At 47.4% G+C, this 18,664-nt stretch overlaps 2 long non-coding RNA genes across 2 annotated transcripts; one reads left to right on the forward strand and one right to left on the reverse strand.

The window, feature by feature from the left end:
• The first annotated feature begins 272 nt into the window (after positions 1-272).
• Positions 273-5,212, forward strand: LOC135377014 (uncharacterized). The gene is made up of 2 exons (XR_010417977.1): positions 273-462; positions 5,027-5,212. It is a non-coding gene; the product is annotated as an uncharacterized LOC135377014 (long non-coding RNA).
• Positions 5,213-11,526: 6,314 nt separating this feature from the next.
• Positions 11,527-18,247, reverse strand: LOC135377016 (uncharacterized). The gene is made up of 2 exons (XR_010417982.1): positions 18,075-18,247; positions 11,527-12,189 (listed from the first exon to the last, which is right to left on the reverse strand). It is a non-coding gene; the product is annotated as an uncharacterized LOC135377016 (long non-coding RNA).
• Positions 18,248-18,664: the final 417 nt, after the last annotated feature.

Genomic DNA, 18,664 nt, shown 5'->3' on the forward strand with positions numbered 1-18,664 from the left:
ATTTGCGGAAGTGTGTAATTTATGTTTCTATTAAGGAAGCGTCAAGTCGCGAATAACACGCACCAAGACATCGTTAGATTGAATAGCACAGGCGTGATCCATATTTTATGCCATTTTTCGAAAGACTCGGAGACGAGATCGTGCTGACAAGTTTTGCTGCAGAAAGGCATTGACGACCACTGAATTATGTCCCATGTCTTCGTACAACAACAACAACTTTATTACAGGATGATGAATGGGGAGTTTCATCGCGAGTGCGCCACCAACAGCATTTTGCTCTTTCGTATCAATCAGGGACGGTTTCTTGGAGCATACTCAAAGAGGTTCTACATAAAAGACCAGTGCAGAGCCTTGCCTAAGGCTTGGACGAGTGTTCACTGAAGACAGTGTCATAGCAACTCAACTCCAGATGGCGTCATGGACTTTCCTTGTCGTCGTGTTGATGCTGGCAGTGGTCGTTGGGTAAGATGACGCTCCTTATAAGCTACATGATGACGTTCGTTCTTTTATGGTAGCACCGGAGTAGCGCTCGAGACCGGGAGCCGGCGTGTCGGAATCCTCCCACCGGCTAAGCTGTCTAAGGTTTTTCCTTGAGTTTCGGCCGTCGATGTATTCCCCGTGAAGTCGGCCCAAGATACATATAACTCTCGCATCGCCCACTCCTTTCTTTATAATCTGTCTATCTGTCCACCTCCGCGTGCCGCTTTAAGCCGAAGCTGATTCGGGACTTAAACACGGGATGACAAATAGATGTCACATATTTCAGCATCATACTCTGTGTAGAGTATCGCCTGTTGCGATGAAACTCCCCACTCTCCAAGGCCGGAAATAAAGTTGTTGTTGTTGTTCCCGTTTGTTTGCAATGAGCGCGCGCGACGGAACCGATATAGGAGTAATGATGTGCTGTCATCTTTCGAACGCCACTTCGTCCTTTTAGAATTCTCGAGTGACACGATTAACAGGCGAAATCATGGAAATAACCCGTCTTATGCGCGAAGATGGTCGACAACAATGTGTCTGGTTGGATTATAGTAATTCAGGCTGGAAATGCCACCAACCAACGTCCACCAAAAATGCGGATCCCGACGTTTCGAAGCCGGTTCGGCTTCTGTAGCCGAACGAGATTGAAACGTCGGTAATTTCCCTTTTGTTGCCGTGGGATTGAATGAGTTTCTCACGTTACAATGCGCGTGTGCTCTTTTCTTGTTTTCAATTCCAGTCGTGTACATTTTTTTTTTCATGTACAGTTTTTTTATCGCATAGATAGTGTCTTGTGGTTAGTGCATATTGCCTGTATTCGCGTATTGTATTATTGTATTTATATGTACATTGTGTCGGTTTGTAGTGCAGTGTACAGTATATGTATGCGCCAACATAAAGATCGTCATGTCCGTTCTTGGGCACCAATAAAACATCATTATTATTATTATTTCTAGTCTGAATTGACCCGCCTCATGACGCGCATTTCGTTACCATACGGTTTCGCAGATTGGAATTGCGTGGTAGGTCTTGTTCAAGCGTGGGAGAAGGAAACACAGGAGGGGACGAAGTCAACGTCCGAACCTCTCCGTCTCGTCCGAACCTCGATAGAATCCAAGCTCACACCTACAACGGTGTGATTAGTATAACACATTAATGAAAATAATGCATTTCATCTTGCGCACGTGGTGGAAGCTCCAACTTGCGGTGGTGGTGGTGGTGATGGTGAAGGAGCTCGCTGTCGTTGGCCTCACACATGTGGGCAACGTCACGACTGACGCCCTGGGGGAATGTGCGGCCTGGGCCGACTTCTAAGGGAACTGTGCCGACATATGTCTCAAAGCGTCTGAGGAAAACCCAGGAAAAACCACAGACAGCACAGCCGGCACCGGAATTCGAACCGGGGTACCTCCAGGGTTCGAGGTACAAACTCGCAAACTCGCGTTTGCTAAGCCATGCCGAATGGGAGCGGCTCTCATCGTAGCAAATATTCAGCTCAACTTCAGTTGCGCATAACTTCTGTTCCTTATTGCTTTCTTCAACTTGTGTTTCTGAAACGAAACAACACAGCTCTTTCACGTTGTGACATTTGCAGCGTCGTTGAAAACGCATCCCGTAATATTGCGTCTTCTCCTCCAGCCAGGTAGAATCGAGGCAAGGAGGGTCTCAACTCGGCGGAAGACTTGGGAAGGCTCGTTCCCGGAACTCCCTTCCTCTCTTCTTGCAAGGACAGCCACGCGGTTGTATTGGCTTTGTGAGTATCTCACATGACCCATAGTCACACCAAACCAATGAGGTTACGATGACGCTATGGATGGCAAACAGAGTGTCCCAGAAAACGTATAATTGAATTATAATAAAAGACTGTACGACCTAGAATCATGACGCAAACGACATCTGGTCTTAGGTTTTTGCCGCCTCCTGATGTGAATGCCATGTAACGTAAGTTCAATTACGTGAATTATTGCGGACTGAACTCGGAAATTTGCAATGTAAATGTCACTTTTCCTGTGTGTATAACACATCCTGTGTGTATAAAATGTTCTGTCTTGCATCTTTGACCACTGTCTCAAGTGCGTAGGTCGCACTCTGTGATAGCCTCTCTCTTTTCTCTTGATCCTCAATCTGAAGCCAATATCGTTTTCTCCTGTGTACTTCTTGCTGCGTACACTCTATGCCGTCTGTCTTTTCCTTCAGTCCGAAGGCTCTTTTATTTGCCCTGTGTACTTCGTGTTCTCTGTGACGTCCCGCTTTCCATCAGTCTCAAGTGAACGTTCCTCCGTGTTCTGCCTTGTCCATCAGTGCGAATCAACTGTTACTCACTTACTGTCTTGTTTCTTACTGTCTTATACAGGGTATTTGTTTTTATCTGCAACAAATTTGCATAAAAATGGAGCTGCCTTAGGACGCTTTTACCTTTGTGATCGGATGTCTTGACGAGGCTGCTACAAGAAAATCGTTTTTTCCAATGAGGTGACTAATGAGCACATCGCGATTGCGACGTTGAAGCCTGATCTCCACATGGTCATTCCCAACACTGATTAAGCACAAAAGTAATCGCAGCGCGCTCCACAGTCTTAACTATATCACCCCTGCCGTATGCCGCAAACCGCAACTGATCGGCAAAAGAGCGACGGGGACGTTGATATCTCCGCCCTCACCTAACGTCACAGAAAAACGTCACGCGCGATTAAGGCAAACTTTTATCGCGGTGTGTTTCATCATCTCCATTTTGTTTTTCTATTTTGCTTGCTTTCCTTCCTTCATGTGTGTTCGCAGTGGCTTGCCGTATCAGTCATTTCATTCTGCTAGGCACAGATCTTGTCCTTCACCAGTACGATAAGCGCTAATATGTATTCGTGGCGCTTAGTGCTCTCATTAAAGGGACCATGAAAGGATATTTGAGAAACCCACAATCATTTTTAATTTGTTCCCCTGTACTAAAGCATTGACTCTGTGAAATATGAAGTTGAAAATCGTTCAAATAGCGAAGGTATTCTATATTAACCACGGTCGTGAACGGCAGCTTCTACGGCCCGCCTCTGAGGCGAACTGGCCGTGACGTCATACACAGAACATGTTGCCGATTCGTGGACGGGCTTTTGCGAGCAAACTGCAAAATTTGCAAACAAGCTTGCATACTTCGCCATGAAATATGTTTTAATTTGACCAGGAGGCAAGATTGTATCTAGCCGTTGACACAGAATCCTACGAAAAATGTAATATAGCCGTTGAGTGTCAGCATGGCTACCGGAGCACGTTTTCCTCTTTGAACTTCTTCTTCGTCAGAACATACCTCCGTCGGTGACATTTTACGAGCTGCTGGGTACCGAACGATCCATAGAGGCTGTGTGTGTCGCTTGATCTGTTCCTCCATTGCTGACAATTTTCCTTTCGCCATATTTCAAGTGATTTCGACGGCAGATATACGACGTCGTTGTTGTCCAAACCGAAACTATGCACCCACATGGTACCGCGGGGTGTCCTCCTCGTCGTTGACAGTTGGCTAAGAGAATTGGATGGCGATGACGTAAGCCCGCTTCAAAGGCATATATTCAGCGGTCACGCCCCGTTTTTTTTTTCTGATAACTGCGCCCCCGTTGTACTGAATACGGTTAAAAGTCGATGTGTGTACGATAGAGAAGGATCATGAGAACGGTTTCCTGCAGAGTACTCGGAATTCGCGAAAATCATTTCATGGTCCCTTTAAGCAAAAAAGAAAAGAAAAAGAAATACAGTGAAACATGACGTTCCTTTGTGACGTTAAATGAGGGCGGATATTTCCATGTCCTTGTCGCTGTTCTGCCGATGACTTGCGGTTCGCAGCAGACGGCAGATGTGAAATAGTATATGGTGCGTGGGAGCTTCGATTACTTTTGTGCTTTGTCATTGGTTCGAGCAGATGATGTGGAGACCATGCTTTATATCCCAATTGCAATGTTCTCCCTAAAGTGACTAAGTAAAAAGCTGATTAGAACATATATGTCAATTGTTCCTCTATTTGAGAAAAAAAATACTGTATACTGGTTGCTTCTGTGCGGTTTGTCTTCTTTCTCTTCGTCTGCGTCCTTCAAATGTCCCACCTCGTTCACTTTGCCAAGATGAGTCATACTGATTACGGCGGCCGCCACGCGAACGCATGGTTCCGTTTGAGCATGCCAACAAGATGGCCACCAGGGGCACTGCCACGAAGGAGCAGCGGGCCCACTAGGATGTAGCACGCTCCCATTGCTTCGAGTTGTCAGCATCTCCTTTCGTTATGTATCAAGAAAGCGTTGCAATGCCCTGTGCACATAGTGTTCCTATTCGTGTTTCTCCTTTCAATCGTTCTCATGCATATATCACTTTGTTCTGGGTACAGCACCGCACAATACCATCAGAAGCAACTACAACTTTATTTTTGAGATGAGGAATAGGAAATTTCATTGCCTGGGGCGATACCCTACACCATCGGTAGTGGTGATGTCGTGAATGAAATAATGAGCCCCTTCACAATGTTTCCAATGAAGAAAAATATCAACACAATTTTTTTTAAATGTCATTTCAGTGCACGGGGTATGAAGGGTATGAAGGCATTTGCGAAGACCATGAGCGATGTAATTGCGTCCCTGACTACAATAGCGGATACTGGCTGTGCGTGCCGAAGAGCGGTTAGCGATCATCAGCAAACCGAGAAACAGAAATCAGTCTGGAAAATAAAATAAAAATGTTGCCTCCTCCAACGGAGATTTTAGCCACTGGTGTATTTTTGCTACGATGTGTTCGTTTGGGCATGTCTGTGTTGCTTGCTTGTCAGATAGCTTTGCTGGGGTCGCCTCGTCGTAAGGGCCGTCTTTATCGGAAACTGTGCAGGAGAAAACGTCTGCGCGCAACCACGAAACCCCAACCAGACCCCAACAGCACCGAACATCATCTGGATGTACAAGTAATCTCCTAACGAACTCGTACGTCCGATGGATGTCCCTTGGACATCCACCGGACGTACAAATCCGTTAGGTTATTATTCGTATATCCAGAGGATATTCGGTGTTGTTGGGGAGACATGGCCCCCCTGTGCTGTGGTCCAGTTTTATGTTTTTAGCGCTGGTGGATCGGAATGTACAAGAACCGTGTCTTAAAGGAACACTGAAAATACTCGAGAACAAATGTGTCGCGAGAACTAGAAAGCAAGATTACAAGCCTCGGGAAACACATTCGCACAAAAACTGGGATCGAATCTAATAATCCTAGTGCAAGAGAGCTGTCAATATAACGGGTGTGAAAACCTGCTCCCGTCGGCTGCCAGTCTGAAGCGTCATGTGCCCTGCCTATACTGAGGAGAGCGCCTTCTCTTTTCATTGTTTGTTTTCGCAGCACCGTAGCCAATGAAAAAAAAAAAATGAAATGAACACGTAACACACAGATCCTACGTGCCACTAATGTGTATCCTTCACAAAGCAGTTTCATCTGCACAAGTTGTCCTGAATGCGGGAGATATCAGCAACAGAATAAGCGGCGCATACTTTCCTATGCATTTGAATGTAGTCAATTCTTCTCGTGTGAATCCTGTGGAATTTTTACTTTTGCTTTTGTCTTTTGATTTGTCCATTCAATATCAGAAGTGCCTGGAACAACACGCAAATATATTTCTGTCTTGTCCCTAAAGGTCCCTCTTATCCTGGCGGTTGCAAAATCGGAACACCATCGACGATGGCTCGCATAACTCCTACATTATCTGCGTTAAACAAATGTTGTTATTACGCTGCATGAGTGTTTCATTGCTGCGACACTCTAGGAGTTGAGAATTCGGTAGACTGTGCACTCGTCACATTCAGCAAAGGGTTCCCATGCTCATAGTTCTGCTACTTGACATTTGTTTGCGGTTAATGATGAATACAAAAAAAAAAGGTTTGCCGGAGAAACTACGCTACAAGTCGTCTCTAGTTTAAACGTTCCTGCCTTTCTTCTAGATATGTTGTTCTATAAAAAATGACTGGTTTTGTCCTTCGTTTTTTCAATACCCCATAAGTTCTGTTAATACTTTGTGCAGTAAAGATAGTGGTAACAACATAACGGCGTATTTAGATTTTGCTGTGTATGTCATGCCCAACGATTCCGGGCCAAGCGTAAACAAGGCTTCACCTGATACTGCTTCCACAGAAGCCGCGTACTAGGAATAGAAGAGCCCATGCAGCACGTTCCTTTGAAAACGCTTTGCGTTCGTTCTGTTGTAGAAGGTTGCGTTTGTCATAGCGAACGTTTCGTTGACGAATATTCGGGACTTCGAGGTTCCATTTCGGATCCGAATTTCAGGACTCTAAAGTCGGCTTCATGCGATGCACGAGAACAGCAGGTTGGGCTAGTTGGCGTGCACTAAGTAACATGGTAACGCGCCACACAGCACACAAGGGTCAGGAACGACGAGAAGTAGACAAGCGCACACATCACAACAAGCGGAACTCACAACTTCGTTGTGAGTTCCGAATAGCATAGCCAGGTGGAAAAAATGAAAGAGAACAACCGCGACACCTAGAACACCATCGCAAAGAATGGAAACTCTTTTTCTAATAGCGCGATTGACGCTTGACTGATAAAAGTGTTATCTTCGGCCTTTACAATCGCATCAGCCTTTATAATATCCCTTACGAGGGCCTTGCCAGCAAATCTCCAAAGAATAGGCTTATCAAAAACCGGCTCGCACGTGCAGCGGCTAGAATGAACTGCCAAATGGCCACACCAGGTTGTTGTTTTGTTGATGTCACGCACTGAAGCGCTGCTATAAGCCCTCAACCTTGTGAGTTGACGCAAATGCATCACGTATTTTGCAAGAAACGCGCAAGTTCTCTGCACGGCATCTCAAGCACCCTGCGTGACAGATAAGTTCACGGAATTTGTTGCGCATGCAAAAAAAAATATATCTCGTGCTCTCACGAGATCCTAGCTTCGACGCACGGAGCTTGTGAGGATGTCTGGGGCAGTGGAGAGCAGGCAATAGACCCATTTCCCCGTCAGAGGCCATGCGTTGGCGCTTGTCCTACTCTCCCGCCTCCCTCATGTTTCTTGGCTGCACTCTTAGAAATGAACTTCACCGCATAGCACGCTCCTAGCCAACCACCATCTCGAGTGATATCGTTATCTGTCCTGATTTGTTGAAAACGGGAGGCGTACGCCTTTTTTGTGACAATTATGAACAGCATAAGAGTCACAAAAAGGCGTACGCCTCCCGTTTTCAACAAATCAGGGCAGATAACGATATCATTCGAGATGGTGGTTGGCTAGGCGCGTGCTATGCGGTGAAGTTCATTTTTAAGAGTGTGGTTGGAAAAGAGACTCGAGGTCAGCGGTGGAGCGCATGCGCGGGAGGTTGTCCTCCTCTCAAGCCTACCACGTCGTTGGAAAACGAGCGCCATGAAAGAGCGCGACATGAGGTGTGGTAAACAAGCACACAGGCACATACCAGGTCCCAAGGTGCTTCCTTTCGCCTCCCAAGAATTTGGGACTGAACATAAAGCAGACATCGTATACATATCGCCGCGGAATGTCCGTCGAAAACTGAAGGGGGGGGGGGGGTATGTTTAAAAAAAGAAAGAAGAAGACGTGTAGTGCGTTGCTTTTCTTATGGTGATGCTTTTAAATGCAGATTTGTGAGTGACTATCAGACTCCTGCCAGGTTCCAAACTTTTGAGGTTGGCTCGTTGAGGTATAGCTTCACAAATGTGTGTGGGTCGGTTGCTCTGCATACTTCCCGATGAACTTCGCGTGCCCCAAGTACCGGTGATACGCTAATGCGCAAACAGTGCTAGATATTAAAATCCTCATGATGGTATCTCAGTCACGAACATCAATTTCCAAATTACCGAACGTACAAAATCGGCCTCGCAACCTTTATTCTTGGGACAGTTGATGTATGCAGCCCAATTTGAATGTGGACGACTTTTGATTCGCGCCAGCTGGCTACACGCGTTCCGGATCATTCTTCCTATGTTTCATCGATGACATGCATTGCACAGTATTTATTTATGCGCCGGCTATATCGTGCATAGTGATTGGAGTGACTTGATTTCTCGGCCGAGAACTACTAGGTTACGCGGGTTCGAATCTCGGCACCAGCTGTGCTGTCTGAGGTTTTACCTGAGTTTTCCGGCAGACTGACTCCAGACGAACGTCGGTACAGTTCTTACTTATGTCGGCCCAGGTCGTACACTAACGCCTCTGCCTCCCCCCCCCCCGCACTCCTCCTACATGTCCTCTCTTCATCTGTAGCCACAGTTGCGGAGCACGGAGTTTAAAAAAAAACAGAGCTCTTGTGAAGATGAAAGAAGAAAGTCACTGAAAAGGTTAGCCAGCTGTAGGATTCGAACCCACATCTTTTCAGTGACTTTCATCTTTCTTCGTTAATTTCTGAGGCAACTTGAAGCCTTGTATGTGATTGTCCCTTCTATGTTGCTCCAGCCTCAGAACATCAGTTCTCTCAGACCTTTTGTGTTTCTTTTCATCCAATGTTTGTGTCATTTTTCACCGATATGTGTTCGTGGCCTTTTTTATCGAGAGAAGAGACAGACCGCTGACAAGCTGGAGGATGACCACGGAGGGGAACCCGTGACAGGGATGAAGACAGGGACCGGATCATTAAAGTTTTTGCTATGTTTGAGAATTTGTTGTGTCGTCGCTTCATCCCTGTTCTCGGGTTCCCCTCCTTGTTTTTTTTTTCATCCAATGTCCACCATGTTTGTGACCTTTTGTGTTCTTTTTTGTGTCCGTTTACATCCACTGTCCATCATCGTGCTTACATCATCCTGCTAACATCCTGCTACAGCGCACAAAAGAAGATGAAGAAAGCATTTCAGGCTTAGCATACGCTGCATTGGTATAGTTTGAGATCAGAGCCGTAGCGAAGCGAGGCAAGTTTGCGCACAGGGCAGGGTAAATCTAAAGCGCCCCCTCCTCCCACTGCCGTCCGAAGTCCTATAAACAAAGAAATGAAACGTAACGAGATCGTAAATTCAAACTTTCTTCATTCCCGCTTTATCTTCTCCAACCAACCTGCCAGGCCTTGCCGTTCGGCGCCCTCTCAGGCGCGGGCGTTCGGGGCGGCTCCGCCTCTCGCACCCCCCTCGCTACGGCTCTGCTTGAGATAAAAGTTTATGGAATGCGGCGCCTACGTGTTTATCCATGGGGACGACGCTATGCTAATTAGCAAGAATAGATCGAATAAGAAAGGGCCAGCTATTCTGTCCATCTGGAGGTGATGTCCTGCTGAGGTTTGCTGCCGAGATCCAATGGAGATATGAGTCCCTGTGTTCCGTGAACTTACGTCCCAAGCTGTACATCAAGCAAAGGCCAACCGTACGGAACCGGGACAGAATCCGTAAAAGTCTACAACTCCCTCGTTTTGTACACGGTCATCGTAGCACACGCAGAGTTCCAGCAAACTTCGTTCAAACATCTCTCTCCATAGAGGTGACATCGAGACGCTGTTACAGCAACCCTGCTGCGTCTCATCGAGAAGCTCCATGTGCGCTTCGAACACCGCGGACTTGCGCAAACATCATAACACCATCTATGATAACCATGATAACACCATGGGGATGTGGTGTCATCCCCACATCCGCATGACGCATCCTCATGTTTCCCCTTGTCACGTGGCGCCAAGGCGCCCGTGACGTCATGTTCACAAGCCTCATTCCCTCACAATCTGAATGAAGGAAATATTTCCACAGCCACCGCGCCTAAGCTATCGCCCGGCGCGGAACACCCAAGACTAGTAACTACATAAAAAAAAAAAAAAAACTCTCAGCAACTAACATTGGTTGTCACCCTTGTAATACAAGTAGATGCCAAATTTGTAAATCAATGCCAGACGCTAAATTATACTAATTTACCAAATTATATCAATTCTAATTATCGGGTTAACATTAATGGCAATTTTAACTAATTCTTCCGATGTTGTCTATCTTCAATGCAATGAATGGAGCGCCCAACATATCGGACAGACAGCTACGTCATTTAGAAGGCGGTTCAATAACCACAAACCTGACGTTTCGAAAAAATCTAATCTGCCAGCGTCATGTCATTTCACTCAACCGGGACGCTCAATCACCAGTATATCTATTTTTATCCTACAGTCAGGCTTACCTTCGCAGCGGCTCAAGGAACAGGGCGAATCTTATCTCATTCATAAATTCCAGTGTCAGATAAACGAAGACCCACGAATCACACAAAATTGATTTGTCCCTGGCCACATCCAGCCCACCAACGCTGTGCCCTCAAAGCTCTCTTCACCTTTCTGGACACCATAGGCCCTCAATCCTTTTTGTGAAGGGACTCATCATTTCATTCCCCGCATCATCACCAACAATGGGGTACAGTATCGCCCCTGGCGACGAAGCTACCCAGTCATCATCTTGTAATAAAGTTTTTGTTTGTTTGTTTGTTGTTTTGTAAAGTTTGTAATACATACAGGGTGTCCCATGAAACGTGTCATTGAAATATAATAATAAAAAAAAAGTTCATCTAGAATCATGCGGTCAACGGTATTTGTTCTTACTACGTTTTTTTTTTTTTTTTCACCTCCTGATGTGAATGTCACGTAAGTTTTTGAGAACTGAACTCGCAAATTTGCCAAGTAAGCGTCACTTCTTTTACCTGACCAATGTGAAGGGCGTGCCGAATTTACACAAACTCGTGATAATTGACAGTGATACTGATTGATTGATATAATTGACAGTGATACTGATTGATTGATATAATTGACAGTGATATTTAAGACCTATTCATCGCAAAAAAAATAGTCGAATATCATGCTCTTCGGAGCATCCCGAGCATAGCTCGCGACGACATTTTCAGCGCAATCGCTGTCTGCCCGACGGAAGAAGGTTGGAAACTCAGCCCACAGGGTGATCGTAGACAATGTTACAGTTCCGGAAATTGGGAAAGGAAAGGCTTGATCCCAGCGGAAGCCAGATGCCTCCCCTAGTTCATCCTCTGCACGCAGCAACATTTACACGACTGGGCTAAGCACACATTGAAAAGGGACGTCACAGGCTAGTGGAAATGACCATGCAGACATCCCGAAAGCCTCTCGAATTTATTATCGCGATAAGGGGGACGAATGAACGTGTCTGCCATCCGAAAGCGCACTGTCATGCACCTATCACAGTGTGGACAAAAGAGAAGAATCAGTGTAATATTTCTACTGTGGCGTGTTACGCGACGGAGCTCACTCCTCCTTATTCACGTTTTGTGTCTCAGGGACATCCATCTGCGGCGCTGCTTGCTGTTTCTCGTGGACGCGTGTGTGCTGAGAGAGGGCGTGGCTCTGTTGAAATTGCTTCCCGCACACGTCGCAGACGAAGGGTTTCTCATACGTGTGTCTTCTACGATGCCTCTTTAATTCGCACGGCTTGAAAAATGGCACGCCGCATGTTCCGCATACGTGAAGTAGGCACCTTTCATGAACGCGGCTGACATGATTGGTCATGACTCGCTTTGTCGCAAATGACTTCTTACAGACGCCGCATGCGAAAGGCCGCTCCCCTGTGTGAATGCGTCGATGAGCTTCTAGGTAAGTGATATTCGACGAGCTGTAGCCACAGATGGAACACAGGTGGCGGCCTCCAGCACGGTAGTGCACGTATCTTTCATGACGAAGCCTATAACCGTCGCTGGAGAAAATCTTGTTGCATGTTGTGCAACGAAATCCTTCCACGTGACCGTCCGGTTCAGATGATCCTGCCAAAGAAGAATTATCAACTACGATCATACCTGCATTCCACTACGCACACTATACCAGCAGTACGGTATACTACTGGACCGATGAGACTAAATCTGTCATGTACTCTGCCCACTGTCGACGAAGTGACTGTGTAAGAGCGCGAAAGTAGGGGAATGACAATGTTTACCACCTCCCATACCTGACGCGCGTAATATACAGGGTGTTACCCAGAAGATATTCCACCCCCTTCGGTATGCCAAGCTAGGCAAGTACTCCATGCAGATGGACAAATGTTAAGCAGTGCTGCTTATAGGTGGTGGTGATGGTGCTGGTGAAAGGGGGTCGCCGTCATGTTGCATTTAAAGCTCTGAAGGACATTGAATCCTAGTAAATTTCAAAGCGATGGAGCATCGTATTAATACAGTGTTATATAGTGTAAAACGAACGAATCCTCCGCGCAAAAAGAATCAAAACTGCGGTGTTGCGAACGGCTTTCTAAACGCTGCTTCCCAGACGCCCCAGGGGAAAGATTTTTCAACTGGGACCTCTTAATTTTTCTTTTTGAACCGGGACCGGTTCAATCTGGTCCCGGCTAAAGAACCAGTTTGCCGCTAGTGCAACCTTGAACTAGTACCAGTCCAAAAACCAGTTTGCAGCTGGTCCTAGCTTGAACTGCTGCGAGTTCAATACACCAGTTTGCAGCTGGTTCAACCTTGAACTGGTCCTAGTTCAACGTGACAGTTTGCAGCTGGTTGCAGCCGAAGTAGCAACTTCGTAAATGATTTCTCCTCCAAGCGGAACTGACCCACTCGGGTGCTTATCTGAGCAGCCACGATGAAACCCGCAGAGGCTGCATGAGACTGAAATACGGATTAATTATTTTATTGTACACTTGTGAAACACGCATATTTTTCATTTGACCGTTATAGTTTATCACTGCCTTCACAGAAACGATTGAGAAAAAGTGGAAGGTTAGTTTGCTACGTACAGAGCTGCAAGAGACTGTATCGTAAACAATTTATTTATCTCAATACAAACATATATAGCAGACACTCCCCTTTTACTGTGTATCCACCCTACGGGAGACATTTGCGGGGGTCCGACATACTATTTCGCACTTGTTCTGTGTATCATTGTAGCACAAAAATAGTTCACCGAAACATTAATTCAAATTCCCAGCTATGATACAACGGACTAACGTGCTTTTCGGAGCGTCCAGTGCTCTGACGCGCTACGCGGGTTCGAGGGCAGTCGGTGTTCTTCGTGCGAATAATCTGAAAGACGAGAATGGACGTTCGTCAAAGGGATACAGCGCAGACTAACTGGTGAGCACGAAAAACCGAGAAACACCATACACAACGCACGTTATGCAAAAAGTTAAAACAGCATTGGCATAAACCGGGTGTTATCCGTAAAACGACACTCAGTTAGAACGCCTTGTACATGTTCTCATGAAACTCATATTTCTAAATGATGCACAGGACCGAAAAACACTTGAGCATACTACGCACGGTAAAGCGATGTTCACAGCTGCAGCCGGGCTGTAATCGCATTTGAGTGTCCGTCCTGTTGTACTGAAGCCGTTGACGCTCATTGTAGTTTGTATAGTCGCACATCACGCTAGGAACATAAGTAGCAAAAATATCACATCAGACGTGCTAGGACGAATTCAACACGTCAAAACACGGCATGCGATGGCGGACGCTGCATCAGGGAGCGAAGCAAGTGACCGTTACACTACGTTCAAACCCGTCATTCGTCGAGGGAGCAGGATTGCGCAAAACGAAAACATAACAGTTCCAAATTATATTTCGTTAACACTGACGAACCAGAGAAAAAAAAAGATTTTTTGTAGTAGAAAGTTTCTTTGAGGCCGTTCCGATAACTTCGTTTTGCAATCTTCATATATGTTATTACAAGCCTATCCCGGTCCCGAAACCAAAACTTCCCCCTGGGGCCCTATTCCGGTGTGCCTAGCTCGCGCAATCGAGTCGTTTGCAAGCGACGGCACGTAGTGTGTGATGTCATCTAACGACGGCGCCGAGAATTTGGTATTCCTGTGCTTCCAGACGAGCCGCGCGTGAACGATCCTGTCGTCTGACCGATGCGCGCGCTTGTTCAGCGGGGAGAGCTCAGCAGAAGGGAACGTGAAAAACAGCAACTTTTAACACGAACCACCAGAAGACGACTGCCGCCTGAACCCGACCCTCATAAGCTGGCAACGTGTGTAATGCTTTTTTTTCTTTTTTTGCTTCATTCTATAGCGTCTTCCCGCTCTAGCAAATTTTTCCACGGCTGACAGTGAATACATGCAGTGAAAAGCAGTCGGAGGTGCGAAAGGCAAAGGCAAAGGAACCACTGACAACTTCCCAATCCGTTGAGCAGCTACAACATGTAGTTCCGGACCAACGACGGTGTCGGTGGGCGAAGCGATGGAGTCGGCGGGAACGATACATGCCACTTTTGGTATTTCGGGTTACGTCTAACGATCGCGCGCTTGGGTTATTTACCATCGTTCAGCCCGTCGACGTGTTCAACGTCAGAGCCACGCGCATCCCAGACGACGACGACAAAGCGATTCCACGAGCGCGTTCGCAAATATCACTTTGAAATCAAAGCAAACATAGGCAATAGAAGACGACACACACACGCACAAAGAAGCTGTGCATCTTTGTTTCGTATAATTTCCTCTTTCTCCGATGGATTCACCGGTACGCGCTTCACGTCCCACCTCAGAGCAGTTTCACATTATGCTCGACTATGTGGGGGAGCACCGTAAATTTTCACGGCTGGGCTGTCCGCTGGCTACACATCGCAAGACAGAAATAGGGAGTGGTGCGAGCTGGCTGCACGTTTGAACGCCAGCGGTGGTGCGGTGAAACCCGTCGAGAGGTGGAGAAGGGGCGTAAATTAGTATCAGATACGCAACACCAACAAAAATGTCAAAATTCGCGGCAGCAGTGACGACTGCAATATCCCCATCCTCGGCCCTTGGGACACCGCGGCCAACTCAGGGCGGCCTTATGTCCTGCAGTTGGCTTTTTTGAGGCGACAGGCCTAAAGGACTCATTATGACCCCAGCAGCGCTCTCCGACATTACCACCATCACGATCACGTTCATCATCGCCATCGCCGCTCCGATCATTCCCGTCATCTCTCATCGTCATCACTCATCATTGTCACCACTCATATTAGACCCACTAGCTATGGGGTAGAGTTCATCAGAATCTATTCTTCATCATCAGAATATATGTGTTATTGCTGTTGTTCCAATATCCCACTGCTTGATTAAAGTTGTGTTCAGTGGGAAGTTTTAGATGTGGACCGACTGGAAAAGCGCCACCAAAGCCAAGGCAGCTCGCATCTCACACCACACGCGGGGGACGGGAGGAGGGCCTCCTCTGAAAGAATCGCTCTCTGGAGCTGGAGGAGCGGCTCGCCTCTGTGTTTGGGCAAGTGGCGACGACCGGGATGCAGGAGACTCGGGATACGGGCACCGCCGGCCTCGGACACCGCATCAACGGTCATTTATATGGCACCGCCCGAGGCCGCTTCTGCCTTACACGGCGATGAAGGCAGGTCGACGTGTACATAGGTTCCGACCGCGTTTGGCTCGATAGCAGCCACGCCAAGTAACTCGCAGCCATCTCTGTTGAATGCTCTCGGCTAATCGACAGGCCAAACGACCGGGTCCGAGCAGTCGCTCGTGCACCGACACTCAGCCGATAGCGTCGTTCATAAGCGACACGTTTAGAAGGCAAGGAAATACCAAATGCTCGGTGTCGTCGTTACGTGACATCACGCATCACTTACCCCCGTATTGCCAAACAACCCTGAGGGCTCCCTATGTAAGCGCCGGCCCTAAGGGAGGAGAATTTCATTTCCCAAAGCGCCCGTATTTGCAAGGGGCGCCCTAAGGGCGCGCGCCAGCCAAGGAAGCTCGCTAGCTCCCTGAGGGACGCTCGCCTCGAAACAAACATGGAGGACATGTGCGATTTCATTCATGGATCGCGTCGAGCGATTCGATAACGGTTTTATGCCGACAGTACGACGAACTCGGAAATGGGAAAAACCATCTTGAGCGGTATGACGAATATGAATTCCAAGAAAGATACTGCTTATCGAAGTCGTCTGTGCATTATACCAACGTCTCAACATCAGGAGGGGCATGGACAATCTTGGCTTCCTTTGTCCGCCCATCCAGTGATTGCTACAGCTTGCCATTTTTGCGCAACACACATACACACATAAAGAGACGATGATGAGATGGGTACAATTCATATTCGCAACACCCAACAATTATACAACATCTGAACACAATACTGACATGAAGTTTGCAAGACAAACGCCAGCAGATACCAAAATAGCGGACGACAACCGTCGGAAGCGGAAATGAAGCGCGGTCGTGCGCATGCGCTTCTGCTTCGTTCTACGAGGAATCGGGCCGAATCACCTTCGAGCCTCGACATGGCCAGCCTTTCGCTGAGCGCGTGCACGTTTACGTTTGAGAAACGCATGCTGCCCTGAGGGAATGTTCGCCCTCAAGGGTCCCTGGGCTACAGGCGCCCTTAGGGCGAAGTTGCGGGTGGTTTGGGAATACGGCCCTTACAATCGGTTGCAAACAACTCGCTTGCTCGTGCGGTGCACCTCGCGATTCAAGCACGCCGCGCAGTCGGAATATCAAAAGTTGCATGGGTCGTTCTCGCAAGGTCGATCGAGAGCGAGCAATCCTCGCCTACCGACAGTGTCGGTCACGCGCAATCGGTAGCTCGAAATAGGGCCCCTGATGTGTCTAGTCGAGCTTGAACTACCACCAGCCCAGCTTGAACTGGTACCACTTGGTATCCAGTTCCCACCACCCCATCTTTAAGTGGTACCACTTCATGTCCAGTTGCCGCCAGTCCAGCTTCAGCTGGTAGCATTTCAGTTTCCATTTGCCACTAGCGCAGTTTGAACTGGTACCACTCCATATCCAGTTGCCAACAGACCAGCTTGAACTGGTACCGCTTCATGTCCAGTTGGCGCAAGCCCAGGTTGAACTGGTAGCACTTCACTTTCCAGTGCTACTAGTCCAGTTTGAACTGGTGCCACTTCATGTCCAGTTTCCACCCGCCCAGCCTGAACTGGTACCACTTCATGTCCAGTTGCCGCCATTGTAGCTTCAACTGGTAGCATTTCTTGTCGAGTTGCCACCAACCCAGCTTGAACTGGTACCGCTTCATATCCAGTTCCCGCAAGCCCAGCTTGAACTGGTACCACTTTAGTTTCCAGTTGCCACCAGTTTCGTCGCACTTGAATCCAGTTCATGACAAAGTTGGAAGCAACTGGGAACAAACTGGTAGAAGACGACTTCGCAGTTCATATTTTCGCATGGGGCCGACGAGACGCTCGACACTCAGGTACTTGGGATTGCAATGAGCTGCTCTGCAATAGCAGCCGCTTCAGTGTTGTGCATCTAGGGGAGAAGCGCCGGAGCGTTTTTTCCGAACACCGTCATCTTTCTACGAGACGCGAGGCACACACAGTAAGTCATGTATCAAGGGAACTAAGACAGCGTCGCGTGATGTCGTGCTGTCTTACAGTGTTTTGGGTTTCGTGTCGTGGAAGTATGTACCAACCTGTACTGCCTCTGCTACACCGTCGTTCTGAATACAGGACTCGTACATTTTGTGTTACGTCTTTGCACTACTATGCTTCATCGCTTTTTCAAATTTACCAGGACTGAACGTCCTTCGGAGCTTTACGTGAAGACCAGTTCCAGTTCATGAAGGATTGTTCAGTTGGGTGCCCCATTCTTTTACTGCCTAATATGTGCGTCTGGGAACGTTAGTCGCAAGTGTTCTTGCTGTGTTGTTGTATCACGAAAGCTCAGCTACAAGACGGGAACCTGGAAAACGCTTACCAGCTTCGGCTCCGTTATCTGAACAGTTGACTGCAGCCATCGACGCTTACAGCTGACCCCGCTGTTGTCACAAGGATGTCAGCTGTGGTGAAGTCGTCGAAGCGTACGTTCCAGGTAGCCACCGGCTGCGTCAACTGCCGTGCCAGGGGCGACAGAAGAAAACAAGCACCTCATCTTCCTTTATCTACATAGTGTTATGTTATGGTATTCTTCTCACATGGCATGATTCTTCTTCTGTAATACATTATGAAAAAAAAGAAGTAAAAAAAAACGAGATGAACGAGAAGGCGAAAAAAATATATTCAAGAACGGCTGCGACAAATGTGTCAACCTGATTATCCGTTTGAACCTGTATTATGGTGGCTGCATTATGTCTCCCGTGCGACATGTTCAACGATTTATCCGGACTCTCCAACACCCCACTAACACCCCCCAAATGTTCTGTAGCACCCCTTAACTTTTTCAGCTGTGTACCCCCTACAGGTGGTGCTCCTGCGATATCAGCTTTGGACACACGTCGGTAATGATATCTTAAGGAATAATGACGTAACGCTCATACTGACTCCCCCCCTCCCCTCAATTTTTTCTAA

The sequence above is a fragment of the Ornithodoros turicata genome, chromosome 1, assembly GCF_037126465.1.
Source record: "Ornithodoros turicata isolate Travis chromosome 1, ASM3712646v1, whole genome shotgun sequence".
Classification (NCBI taxonomy): Eukaryota; Metazoa; Arthropoda; class Arachnida; order Ixodida; family Argasidae; genus Ornithodoros; species Ornithodoros turicata.